This window comes from Fukomys damarensis, unplaced genomic scaffold (assembly GCF_012274545.1).
Source record: "Fukomys damarensis isolate Sample0158 unplaced genomic scaffold, DMR_v1.0_HiC HiC_scaffold_16, whole genome shotgun sequence".
NCBI lineage: Eukaryota > Metazoa > Chordata > Mammalia > Rodentia > Bathyergidae > Fukomys > Fukomys damarensis.
The window spans coordinates 90137223-90150701 of record NW_022900928.1 but is presented as its reverse complement, the minus strand read 5'-3'; the positions used below and the strand labels follow the sequence as shown (position 1 = coordinate 90150701).

Below are 13479 nucleotides of genomic sequence, written 5' to 3'. Positions count from 1 at the left end.
GGGTCGCGCGTGCCCCTTTCGGGCGCCCCCTCCCAATCAGGTCACTCACTCACCGAGAGGTCTGGCAGGAGATCTTTATTGAAGGGAGTCAGGCGAGGCACAAAGGTCGGGATTCGAAGAAAAGGAGGTGGGTACCAAGGGAAGGAGTGTTGGCTCATTTATAGGGTCTTGGTTGGGAGTTTTGCAATTTTAGGGGAATTAGCTGTTTTTTAACCTATTGCAGGCCACATTGCCTTATAAGGTCTTAGTCCTGCAGGAATCCCTTATCAGATGTTGGCGTCATTTCTGGGAACAATTCAACTGGGGGGGGGGACGAAATTTAAGTTGGGAAAACGAAACTTAAGTTAGGAAGAACCCGGAAGTCAGGTATAAAATGGAGGAGTTTAAAGTAACATGTACAATTTCCTAACAATATTAGTTTGTGCTGCTGCTTCATTGTCCTTCACTGACTTCAGTGACAAGACAGTGCTGGATGGAAGCCGGCCCCTCGGGATAATTGTCTTGCTTTGTACATAATGCCCATATAGTCTGTCCTCCACAAGAGAAAAGAAAAAAAAGCCCTCCTGTTAATATCTTATCAGAAACTACTCCCAGAGTCCTTTTCAAATAGATCCATAAAGATTTGATCACCAATTAAGGTGTTCACTCTCCAAGGGCCATTTGCATCTTAAACAGAAATGCTGATGGGAAACTTTTTGTGTTTTGGAGACAGCACAAGGGCATCCTGGAGACCCTATAACTAGATCAGGTACCGCATCACTTCATCTGCCTCTAAGAAGCCACACAGTCCCTGTCCTGTCAGTATGTGCACCAGCTAGCAGCCGTTTAACACAGCTGAGGCAGGTCCATTCTGCAGTGGAATCCTTTGCCAGCCAGTCTCTGGATACTTCCAGAAGCAGGGACTACCCCTGCCTAGAAAGAAGGTTTAGCTGCAAATTTGTCACCGACAGCGTTCTTGGGGACCTCTGCAGGGGGCCTAAGGCATTGTTACTTGGCTAAAGGCAGTTTTCTCTAATTAAGAAATCCCAAATACTCAAACGCCAAATACTCAAGAATTTTATAACTCTCAGTCATTTTTAATAGCAACCAGAAATTAGTGGCACACCATCTGTGTGTCTTTTCTGTGTTGTTAAAATGAGAGAGGAAAAATAACTGACCTAAAATGGCTAAAGCCATTTCTATGTTTGATTTTTGTGATTGTATGTTATAATGGATTGAACAGTTTCTCCCCAAATATATAATTAAATTAAGGTGAGGTCATACTGAATAAAAATCGACTCCAAATCCAATCAAAATTCCCTTATCAGAAGAAAAGAGGACACAGCGAGACATATAGACACAGAAAAGGAGACCATGAATAAAAGGAGACAGATATTGAGTGATGTTGAGAAAAGTCATGGTTTGTCTGGGCTTTGTGGGGCTCCAAGAAGCAAAGATCCTCTTCTAAACTCTTGGAAGATGCATGTCCCTGACAACACCTCAATTTCACACTTCTAACTCCCATGACTATGTGAGGCTACATCTCTGTTGTTTTATGCCACCCACTTTGTGGTGCTTTGTTAGGAACCCTGGGAAAATAAGGCAAATGCTAATCAGCAATCTTCTTAATTTCTGCTCTTAACAATGGTAACAGCTCACATTTCCTGAGAACCTAGAATATGCTTGCTGGTGGTATGCTGAGCTCTTAATTGTGTTAACATCATTTATTCCTCACCACATAGCCAGGCAAGACTGTTGCTATTATTGTTATCTCCATTTTGCAGAGCAGTTAACACAGATATAAGTGGGTGGAGGGACTTGCCCTAAGATTCGTGTGCCAGTAAGTGGCAAGGCTTCCTTTCCTTTAGTTTTATATCAATTGAAACCATACCATCTAATCTTAAAGCTTTTTGGTTATTGCAATTGAGTTTAAAAATCTGATTGTTGGATGCTATTTATCATAATAAAAACAGGATATGAGATCCAAACAGGGATTCTTTCTTGCCACATTTACACATAAGATGTCTTTGTTCATCAACCCACTGATTTAACAAACTGCGTTGAATGCTATCTCAGTCTATTTTGTGATGCTATAATAGACTTCTGCAGACTGAGTAATTTATAAAGAAAAAAGTTTATCTGTTCTCAGTTCTGGAGGTTGGGAAGTCTAGGGTCAATGGTCCCACAAATGGTAAGGGGCCCCATGCTGCTTCATCCCATGGTGGGAGGCAGAAGAGCAAGAGAATCTGAAGGCAGGAGCCAAGCTCATCCTGTCGCGAGGAACCCTCTCGGAGATAACTAGTCATTCCCACTGTAACAGCATTCATCTGTTAGGGAGGGCAAAGCCCTCCAGATCTAATCACCTCTAAGGTCTCACTCCTCAGATCTGCAACACAGGGACTCTGAGGGACACATTCAAACCATAACCAACACCTGGTGTGCCTAGAATCCTTGAATGTGTAAGTAGGTGACCACAATTTCAGTGGTTTGTAGATAGGAAATCAGGAAAGTCTAGAGAGTCTGATAGCAACGCATGTGAATTCCATGTCACTCAGGCAGCTGAAAGCAGTTCTCTGTTATAATCACTTCACTGAGCCAAATTTAGCAAGAACTTATCATCAAGAAGCCCAAAAATATCTCTTAATTCACTTGTCTGCACTTTTTCCCCATAAAAATGTCCATGTTCATTTGCCAAACCAGGATTGCTGTTGGAAAGGCTTATCTTTAAACACTCTGAATCCATTTTCTAACTCTGGGGAGTTCTGTATTTTTCTCAAGCATTCATTTATTTTGTGCTCAGATAAAGGCCAAAATTTAATGGATAAAGGTCACAAAATGGCTCAGGGACTAAAAGTGATGGGCAGAGGGTTCCAATGTTGCAGAGATACCATCATAGGTAGCCATACGTATGCATACCACCCACACTACGGTTCAGCCAAGCTTCCTGTTGTCACTCTGAGTTTTAGAACATTGACTCAGGTTTAAGGATCTGCATAATTAATGTGGCCAATTCAAGTTCCTACCTAGAAAATGGATGATGGAATTATATGTAAGTATGAATCCAGCTTCCTCCTTTACCTGTTGTGTAAACTGGAAGAAATCATTCACCATCTCTGAGCCTCATCTTTAGGAATACACAACCCCTACACTTAGATCACTATGGGGATCATATGGAATTCTAAGAACAAATTTCCGAACAGAGGACCTGGCACACATCAGTCTGGTGCAAATGTCATTTTTTGTCCTCAATACTTCTTTTTTTTTTCTGTTTCTGTTTGTGTGTTGTTTTTACCTTCAATTGTGCTCTTCTTTAATCTTTCTCTATAAGCTTTACCCTCCAGAGTCCTAACTGGCATGATTTCTATGACCCCTGAGGACTGAGTTGCCACTTAGATACTTCAGAAACAAGGGCAGTATCAAAAAATGTTGTCTCTATTGAATTTTGGCCACCAGAAATAGTACACTGCAGGTAAACTTAAGTCCCCAAAGCCTAATCCCTGATAGGTTAAGGAGTGCACAAAGATTCTGGAAGATTTAACTGGAGACCATAGGCAAGCAGTCATTTGCATTAGTACAATTCCTGGTGCAAAGTGCTTGTAGGGTCAAGAGCTAAATTAGGTCACTACAGCAATCCCTACATCCCTTCCTCTTTGATGGAAGACTTAGCCTCAAGTCCAGTTTGAACATGTAAGGAAACTTTCCACCTAGTCTCCTAGAGGAATGGTTCATGTCAGATGGAAGGAGGTGACTTTGCCAAAAGCTATTTTAAGACTTTACAAATTCTGCCTTATCAGAGCTCCAAGTATGGAAAAGAGATCACAGTAAATTCGTTGTGCACCTTTTTAAAGTGAATCAAAAACCATTTAATTATGAGAAATTAGAGTCATTTATAGGAAAATGGATGCATATTGAGGTCATACTCTTAAGTGAAATAAATGTCACATGTGTAAATACTGAATAGTTTCTTTGGTGTGAAAAACTAAAAGTGTAAATAAAATCCAAATGGTATAATTGACAATGTGAAATAGGAAGAAAAAGGCTAAAGGTGTAGGGGAAATGGGAAGGGTAGGGGAAAGGAAATAAGGGAAAAGAAAAAATATGAGAAAATGAGAAAAATGGAAACTTTTTGTAAATAGGGAAGAGAGGAAGGGTGGAGGGAGGGCAGGGGTATGGGGAAAAATGAAAACTGAGACCTGTCATGTAAAGGTACAAGATCCCAATGATGAATGTAACTGTACTGTATACCTAAAAAGTACCAATAAATCCAATGAGAAAAAAAAAACAAAATCCATTTAATTGAAATAAATTAATATAAAATATTGTAAACAAGAAAGGAGAGGAAACGGAGAAATATTGGAGTTATGTGCCTTCAAATCTCATCCTTATATAAAACCATTAAGCCAATGACAAAAATGACCATTTCTTTTTTAAGTCTGCTGAGCTGGCCTTACTAATCCTAGCCTGGAACAAAGTTTCACACCAGTGGAGAGAGATAGTTTCATGGGCTCCTTTTTCATTTCCAATTGGAACAAGAGATTTGATAGATTTGGAAGAAGGCCCAAAAAGCAAGAATAGAGTTATTTTTCCTTTCCCTCTTAGAGTATTATTCAAGAAGGGAAAATATCCTTTCACTATTAATGTGTTTCTTAAATCTTAAGGCATTTGGATGCAACCTAAAAGTATCATGGTAACCATGAAGATAATCTGCTTAAAAGCTTTTTATAAATGAATGAATAAAAGAAGTCAAAAATAACTTATGGATAAAAGTCTTTCATGTATAAAAGCAAATGTTTTTGACTTGATTCCAAATAGTTAAAGCTGCAAAGATAGTTGACAAGTTGAAGTGACTTCATTATAGAATTTTATGGTGATAAAATAACATCCTTCTTTGCCTGGGATTCTCTTTAGGGTTCCTGATTCAAGAAAACCTAGTTAATTAAAGTTACCAGGCGAAAGGATTTAAAACTGCAGTGGGTACAAGCAAGTCCTTTGTAAAAGTTTGTAAGCATAATAAAGGACAAAGCTTTTGGATTTTGCTTTGATTGTAGGATGGATAACATTTTTTCAAGTTTGTGTTGTTTTTTAATCCCCACCAAGTTTTGAATATAGCTGATTTTTCCTCCCATGTGTTTTTTCTGTGTGTTGGATGTTTATTCCCATTCTTTGGCAATGATCAGAACTCTAAATACTGAACTTTACAGAAACAACTCTCTTATCTTCTCTTATATATTAGCTCTGTGATTTCAACTGGCACTCTGTACATTTCTTTCTTTTCATGAACCTAAAAGGAACCAATCTAATAAATTGCCCTCAGGGTTTTGCTTTTATATTGCTCATGTTTTGGGCTCCCAGCAAGTAGGGCCATTCACCACATCCAAGTTGCCCTTGAGTACTTTGTCATGCCCATGAGCCATGACGACCTGCCTCTGACATGCAATTTCTCTGCCCCACTATTGGTTTGTGTGATCATCAATTCCAACAGCAGCGATCAGGCACATCCTAGGCATCCCTTGGCTAGAGAAATTTACTTTCTTAAATGATCAAACCAAAAGATTTTTAAATGGCTTCTTCACTATTTATGATAGCCCTATGTTATAGATCAACCTGGTTTTGATTTCATTCACATAGTTTTACCTTTATCAATTGTTATAGTGGTTGATTTAGAGAACTGTATATTATACACTTTCACCAGTTAAAACCAAATTGTAAGGAAACAGAAATTATTAGATTTCCATTTGTGCTCTCTGAGCCATCCTTCAATTAGCAATTTTAATGTGATATCTTCATGAGGATTGGACACAGAACATAATGAAATGTTCTTGGCTTAGCAATATTCTCTAGCTCATATAAGGTGGCTTCTAGAGTATTTAAGTTCTATAAGACAAAGATTCTCAATTAATTTGAACTATTGAGAGTAAAAGTTAATATAGCTATATTTTATATTGAGTAAAATCAAGTAGCTTGATTATTAATCATTTCGGCTCTTAATATACATTTGGCACAAGTTTAGTGGAATATGGAGATGTTTACTGCAAGCCTGCTATGTGGGAAGGTATGAGTTGCCAGTAAAGATGGCCAAGATGAATGAATAGCAAGACTTGGAGTGAGGTAAAGTTGATCAAAAGAGAACCTCTCCATCTTGAAATATAGTTTAAATGGCAAAAGAACAAGGGAAGAATATTGAAAGCTGCAATGCCAAGTCCCTCATAAAGGCAAACCCATCAGAATAATTTCACACATCTCTGCAGAAATCCTAAGTACCAGGAGGGTATGGAATGATGCAATCAACTCCTGAAAGAAAATAACTGCTGAACTACATTAATATATCCAGCAAAGCCATTCTTCAAAATGTGAAGGAAATGTAAATACCTTCCAAGATAAGCACAAACTAAAAAAAAAATAAAAAATAAAAAAAAGTGACCAGTAAACCATCTTTGCAGAAAATTCTTAAAGTAATCTTCCACATAGAAAAAGGAAAATAGATTATTGAAAATTAGAAAAGATTTAAACACTGGAAAAACAAAAAAATGTCAGGAATTAGAACATACCTTTTTATAACAATTCTGAATGTAAGTGGTCTTAATTCTCAAGTTGAAAGATATAGACAAGCCGATTGGATTAAAACTCAACTCTTTGCTGCTTAAAAGAAACACAGCTCATTAGCAAAGATATACACAGACTGAAAGTGAAAGGATGGAAAACATTATTCCCTAAAAACAGAACCCAAAAGCAAAGAGGAGTAGCTATGCTCATAGCTGACAAAAAGTTCAAGACAAAATTAGACAAGACAAAGGTCACTATATATTAGTAGAGGGACCAACCCACCAGTAAGATATGATTGTAAATATACATTCACCAAATGTTGGGGTGTCCAATTTCATAAAACAAACACCACCAACATAAAAGGACATTTAGGTCCCAGTACAATAGTGAGTGACAACACTCTCACTAACAGATAAGTCATCCAGCTCCTCCCCTAAAATCAACAAAAAAAAAATCAGAGTTAAAGTATATTATAGATCAAGTGGACTTAACAGATGTCTGTAGAACATTCCATTCAACAACTACAGAATACACATTCTTTCTCAGTGGCTTGTGGAATGTCCTTCTAAATAAATAGTATTTTAGGTCACAAAGAAGGCCTTAAGAAATATATAAATAACTGAATTTTTTTTCATCTTATTAAAATGAAACTAGACATCAAGAACAAGAGAATCCACAGAAACAGTATAAACATATGGTAATTGAACAGTTCACTTCTGAGTGATCAGTGGGTCTTGAGGAAATCAGGGATAAAATTTAAAATTTTCTATAATTAAATAAAAATGTAAATCCAATGTACAAAAACCTCTGGGATACACCAAAGCCAATTCTAAGAGGGAAGTTTATGCTATGAGTGCCTACATCAAAAACTCAGAGAAATCTCAAATAAATAAACTAATGATACATTGCCACATCTTACAAAAACAAGACAAACTAAAACCAAACCCAACAGAAGAAAAGAAAGATAAGAATCAGAGATGAGCCAAGGAGCCAGCAAAGGAGCAGAGCTGTATGGGATGCCAGTAGCACTGCCCACCCCTAGGGGCCAAGGGACTGAGCCCCCAAGCCATGTGGGCACCAGAAGCACCACCACCACCCCACCCCCTGCCTCTGGCTGCTGGGCTATGCCAGCACCTGGATCCACATGGCAGAGGTACAGGTGGTCATAAAGGCCATTGTTCTAAGCTCCAGAAGATAGAGCAGAAACAAACAACAGAAAGAGACCCTCTCTGAGACTCACTGATAAGAATTGAAGCCCACTGGAAAATCAAAGAAAATCTCTGTAATAAAGACACACCAGACCACCAAAGTTGGTAAGTTGGAGGGATCACCACCTCCCATCAGAATGTGGACTATCTTCAGGGGAAGGGCAGCTGGAACCTGCAGTAGAACCTTGCAGAGTTCAATCCAGCAGGTGGTCAGGGGGCTCAACTTGGGCCTTGAAATCAGCCCTGATCTCAGGGGACTGCTACTGGCTTGATGAAACTAATTGACTTAGATCTGCACACTGCTGCCCACATTGTCTATTGTGACAGCAGAGAAATACCCTGTAGGTGGCTCTTTATTTTTATTTTTTATTATCAAAATTTTTTCACTTATTCTTCACTTTTATTCTTTTCCTTCTCTTTTTAAATTTTTTTCATCTTTTTTTCTCCCCCCCCACTCTCCCACCTTTTTCTCCATCTCTCCCTTTTTGTTCCTGTTCTTGTCCTAATTTAAATTTCTTTTTTATTTCTTTTTCTTTTTCTTCTCTCAATTGTAATTACTTTTTAAAGGAAAAGGAATACAGTCTCTAGCTTCCCTATTGCTGTTAGGTTGTTCTACTCTTGTCTTTGTTCTTTTGTTCTGTCTTTTTCTCTTGTCTTCAAGTTTCCTAGAGTTTGCACAATCTTCCTATGTCCTCTTCCCTCACTTCTAACCTTTCCCTATCCTTCTACCTATCTATCCCTCCTTTCCCAACTCCTTATAAGTCCACATCCCAAAGGGTAAAGTTGCTATATTGAAGAGTTTATTCACTATAAACATATTGTGGGCTGGTCCTTGACTTTGATTTAATTCACATGGTTAAAGGTGATAGATTAATAATGACCAAAAACTATCATTTTCTAAACTGTGCTTGATGCTATTGTTATTGCTGATTGTATCACTTGGGCTAAGGTGTTGTTAATGATCGAATCAAATGTCCTTCCTGGTATACTAAAAATGAGATTGCCTAAGACTCATTAGAGACTCAAAACCTAAAGACCAACTCTACCTGGAAGACACCTCTGAGAAGCAATCATTCTATAATGTTTCTAAATACAAGAAACAAAGATATTTACAATAAGCAACATTGAAGTATCAACCCAGGAATTAAAACAAAAATAGTACCAACAACAACAAAAGAAGAAATGAGAAGACACATAAGCAAGGCACAAACTCAGAAAATCTAATAATCAACGACCTGGACACTCTGAACTGATAACACAGAAAGTAACAAAACAGTTAAATGAGGCTCTAGAAAAATTCAAAACAGAAATAATTTCCCAGATAACTACAGAGATAGTGAGCATGATGAAAGACATGATTAGAGACTCTAGAACAGAAACAAATAAATCAGAAAAGCTCAGGACCATGATGGAAGCCATGAATACCCAGTATAGGAAAGAAATGGAAACCATGAATGCGCAACATAGGAAAGAAATGGAATCCATAAAAACATATTCAAACAGATAACCAGGAGATTAAAAACTCTATTGAAAGTATCTGCAGCAGAATAAACCAATGTGAAGACAGAATATCAGATATAGACAACAGGATTGCACTCAGTGACCATGAAAAGAGAGATCTCTTAAAAATAGTAAGGGACTATGGGAAATCTATCCAGCACCCCCTAGATGATGCAAGCAAGAATATATAAGACTGATAGAAATCCACAAAAAGGAAGGAGAAAGTCCAAATGACATTTAAAAACCTGTTCATGGAATTAATGAAAGAAAACTTCACAAATAGAGCAAAACAATTTGACATACAAATAAGGGAGGCATATAGGACTCCAACTAGCCATGATCAAAAAAAAAAAAACTATACCTAGACAAATTAATAATCAAGATCCTAGAAACCCAACAGAACAACATGCTACAAGCAATTAGAAAAAAGAAACAAATCACATACAAAGGAAAACCCATCAGAATCACAGCAGACTTTTCAACACAAACCCTCAAATCAAGGAAAGCCTGGAGTGATGTATTTCAAGTCCTAAAAGAAAACGACCTCCAACCTAGACTGATGTATCCTGCAAAACTTTCTTTCAAAATTGATGGGGAAATAAGATATTTACATGACAAAGAACACCTGAGAAACTTCATGAATACCAAACCAGCACTCCAAACAATTCTAAACAATATCCTAGAAAAATACAATGAAGGTCACAATTCCATGAGGCACAATAGGGCAAATATAATAGGCAAGAATTTAAAGGGAAAGGGAGAAAATTTAAAAAAGAGCCAACAACAGAAAAATAGCATGAAAGGATAAAACAATACATATCAGTTATAACCATCATTGTTAATTGCCTCAATTCACCAATCAAAAAAATAGACTGGCAGAATGGATTAAGAAGCAAAATCCAACAATATGCTGTATACAAGAAAAACACTTGGTTCAAAAAGAAGTTCACAGACTGAAAGTAAAAGGATGGAAAATAGTTCTCCATCTGACAGGAGCCCCGAAAAAAATGAGGATAGTTATCTTATTTGCAGAAAAAGATTTCAAGCCATAACTAATCAAGAGAAACAAAGAAGGTCACCACATCCTTGTAAAGGGAACAATCCAAGAGGAAGAGACAATAATCATAAAAAATATGCACCAAATACTAATGCCCCAGCTCTACAAAATAAATATTAATGGACATGAAAAATCAAGTAAATACTAATACATTTGTAGTGGGGGACCTCAATACCCAACTGTCACAAATAGACAGATCATCTAGACAAAAATCAGCAACAAAATGCTAGAACTGAACCAAGCTTTTGCACAAATGGATTTAGACTCTATCTACAGAGTATTCCACCCCACAAAATCAGCATATACAATTCTTTTTGGCTGCACGTGGGTCATTCTCCAAAATAAACCACATGCTACCTCATAGAACATGTTTAAGTAAATGCAAAGAAATTGAAGTTATCCCCTGTATATTATCATACCATAGTGCAATTAAACTGGAGATCGATAGCATAAGAAACTTCAAGAACTTCACAAACAAGTGGAAATTGAATAACACTCTGCTGAACAACCAATGGGTCACAGAGGAAATTAAAGAAGAAATTAGACACTTTCTATAATTAAATGACAAAGTCAGTACAACAAACAGGAATCTATAGGACACAATGAAAGCAATTCTATGAGGGAAATTCATAGCAGTGAATGCCCATACTAGGAAAACAGATTGAGCTAAAAAAAACAGCCTAATGCTTAACTTTAAGCTCCTAGAAAAAGAAGAGCAAGACAAACCCAAAGCTCATACAAGGAGGGAAATTATCAAGATCAGAGCAGAAATCAATGCAATGGAAACTAAGGGAATGCTTACCAAAAAATCAACAAATCAAAGGGTTGTTTCCTCAAAACAATAAATAAAATTGATAAAGTCTTAGCCAACCTTATCAAAAAAAGAAAATAAAAGGGTCAAAGCCATGCAATTAGGAACAAAAAAAGGTGAAGTCACAACAGATCTAGCAGAAATCCAGAGGATCATCAATACCTACTTTGAGAACCTATACTCTAAAAAAATGGAAAACACAGAAGAAATGGACATATTTCTAGATACATATGAATTACCAAACTTGAATGAAGAAGATACAAAAATTCTCAACAACCCAATTACAAAATGTAATTTAAAAAAAGAAAATGTAACCGAAAGTTTACCAACAAAGAAAAGCCAAGGTCCTAATGGCTTCACTGCTGAATTCTACACGACAATTAGAGAAGAACTATTGCCACTACCCTTTAAACTCTTCAGTGAAACTGAAAAGGCAGCAATACTTCCAAATTCATTCCTGGAAGCAAGTGTTACTTTGATTCCAAAAGCAGAGAAAGACCCAACCAAAAATGAGAATTATAGACCAATTTCCCTAATGAACATAGATATAAAAATCCTCAATAAGACACTGGCAAACAGAATACAGAGGGTCATCAAGGAGACCCTGCATACCAGGGATGCAATGATGGTTCAACATACATAGGTCAATAAATGTAATACACTGTATTAACAGAGCCAAGAACAAAAACCATATGATCATCTCAATAGATGCAGAAAAAGCATTTGACAAAATTCAACACCCATTCATGATTTTTTTAAAAACCTACAGAAAATTGGAATAGACAGTATTTATCTCAACCTAATAGGGCTATCTTTGAAAAACCAACAGCCAACATCATACTAAATGGTCAAAAATTGAAAACCTTCACACTAAAATCAGGAACAAGACAAGGATGTTCACTGTCACCACTCCTGTTCAATATAGTTCTGGGAACATTCTCCACAGCAATTAGACAAGCATTAGAAATAAAAGGATTAAAGATAGTAAAGGAAGAAGTTAAACTGTCATTATTTGCTAATGATATGATACTCTACATAAAAGACCCAAAAAACTCTACCAAAAGACTTGTAGACTTAATTGACAGATTCAGTAGAGTAGCGGGATACAAGGTCAACACTTAAAAATCAATAGCCTTCTTGTACACAAATAACAGACTCACTGAGAGAGAAAGTAGGGAAACAATTCCTTCCACAATAGCATCCAAAAAACCTGAAATATCTAGGAATCAATGTAATGAAGGAAACAAAAAACCTCTACATTGAAAAATTACAGAAATCTGAAAAAAAGAAGTAGAAAAGGATATAAGAAGATGGAAAGACATCCCTTGTTCCTGGGTAGGAAGAACTAATAGAGTGAAAATGGCCATACAAAATTGCTATACAGATTTAATGCAATCCCAATTGAAATCCCAACAGTATATTTCACAGAACTAGAGAAAAGGATACCAAAATTCATTTGGATCCAGAAGAGACCTAGAATAGCAAAAGCAATTCTAGGCACAGAGACATGGCAGGGGGTATCACAATCCCAAACCTGAAGCTATACTACAAAGCCACTGTGATGAAAACAACATGGTACTGGCAAAGATCAGTGGAATAGATTAGAAGATGCAGATACAACTCTAGACATACTCAGCTACCTCATCTTTGACAAAGGAGCCAACCATCCTCACTGGAGGAAAGATAGCCTCTTTAATAGATGGTGTTGGAAAGCTTGGATTTCAACCTGCCAAAGATTAAAACTAGACCCCTATCTTTCACCATGTATTAAACTAAAATTGAAGTGGATTAAAGGTCTAAATATTAAAACAGAAACATGGGGGCCGGGGATTTAACTCAGCGATTCGGTAGCCTGCCTGGCAAGTGCAAGGACCCGAGTTCAATCCCCAGTACCACAAAAAAAATAAAACAGAAACATTGAAATTGCTGGAAAATAACTTATGTAGAACTCTTGAAGACATTGTTATTGGAAAAGACTTTATGAACAAATCCTTAGTAGCATAGGAACTAGCACAAAGAATCAACATCTGGGATCTCATCTTATTAAAAAGCTTCTGCACTGTAAGAGAAACCACCAATAGAGCTAAGAGACAACCTACAAGGTTGGAAAATTTTTTCCAGCTATTCCTCAGATAAAGGTCTACTATCTAAAATATATAAAGAACTGAAAAAAATCAGACACCCCCAAAATAAAGACCCGACTCAAAAATGGGCACCTGAAATGAATAGACTCTCAGACAAAGAAATAAAAGTGGCAGGTAGACATATTTAAAAAAATGTTCAACATCACTGGTCATTTGAGAGATGCAGATGAAAACAACACTGAGATTCCACCTCAACCCAGAAAAAATAGCTGCTATCAAGAAATCAATCAATAACAA

The 13479-nt window shown here is 36.9% G+C and overlaps 1 protein-coding gene across 3 annotated transcripts in view; it reads left to right on the top strand.

Annotated features, from left to right (window-relative positions):
• Cntnap2 (contactin associated protein 2) overlaps nt 1–13479 on the top strand; it is a 2025293-nt gene that overhangs the window by 1828372 nt on the left and 183442 nt on the right. The gene's annotated exons all lie outside the window — the stretch shown is intronic.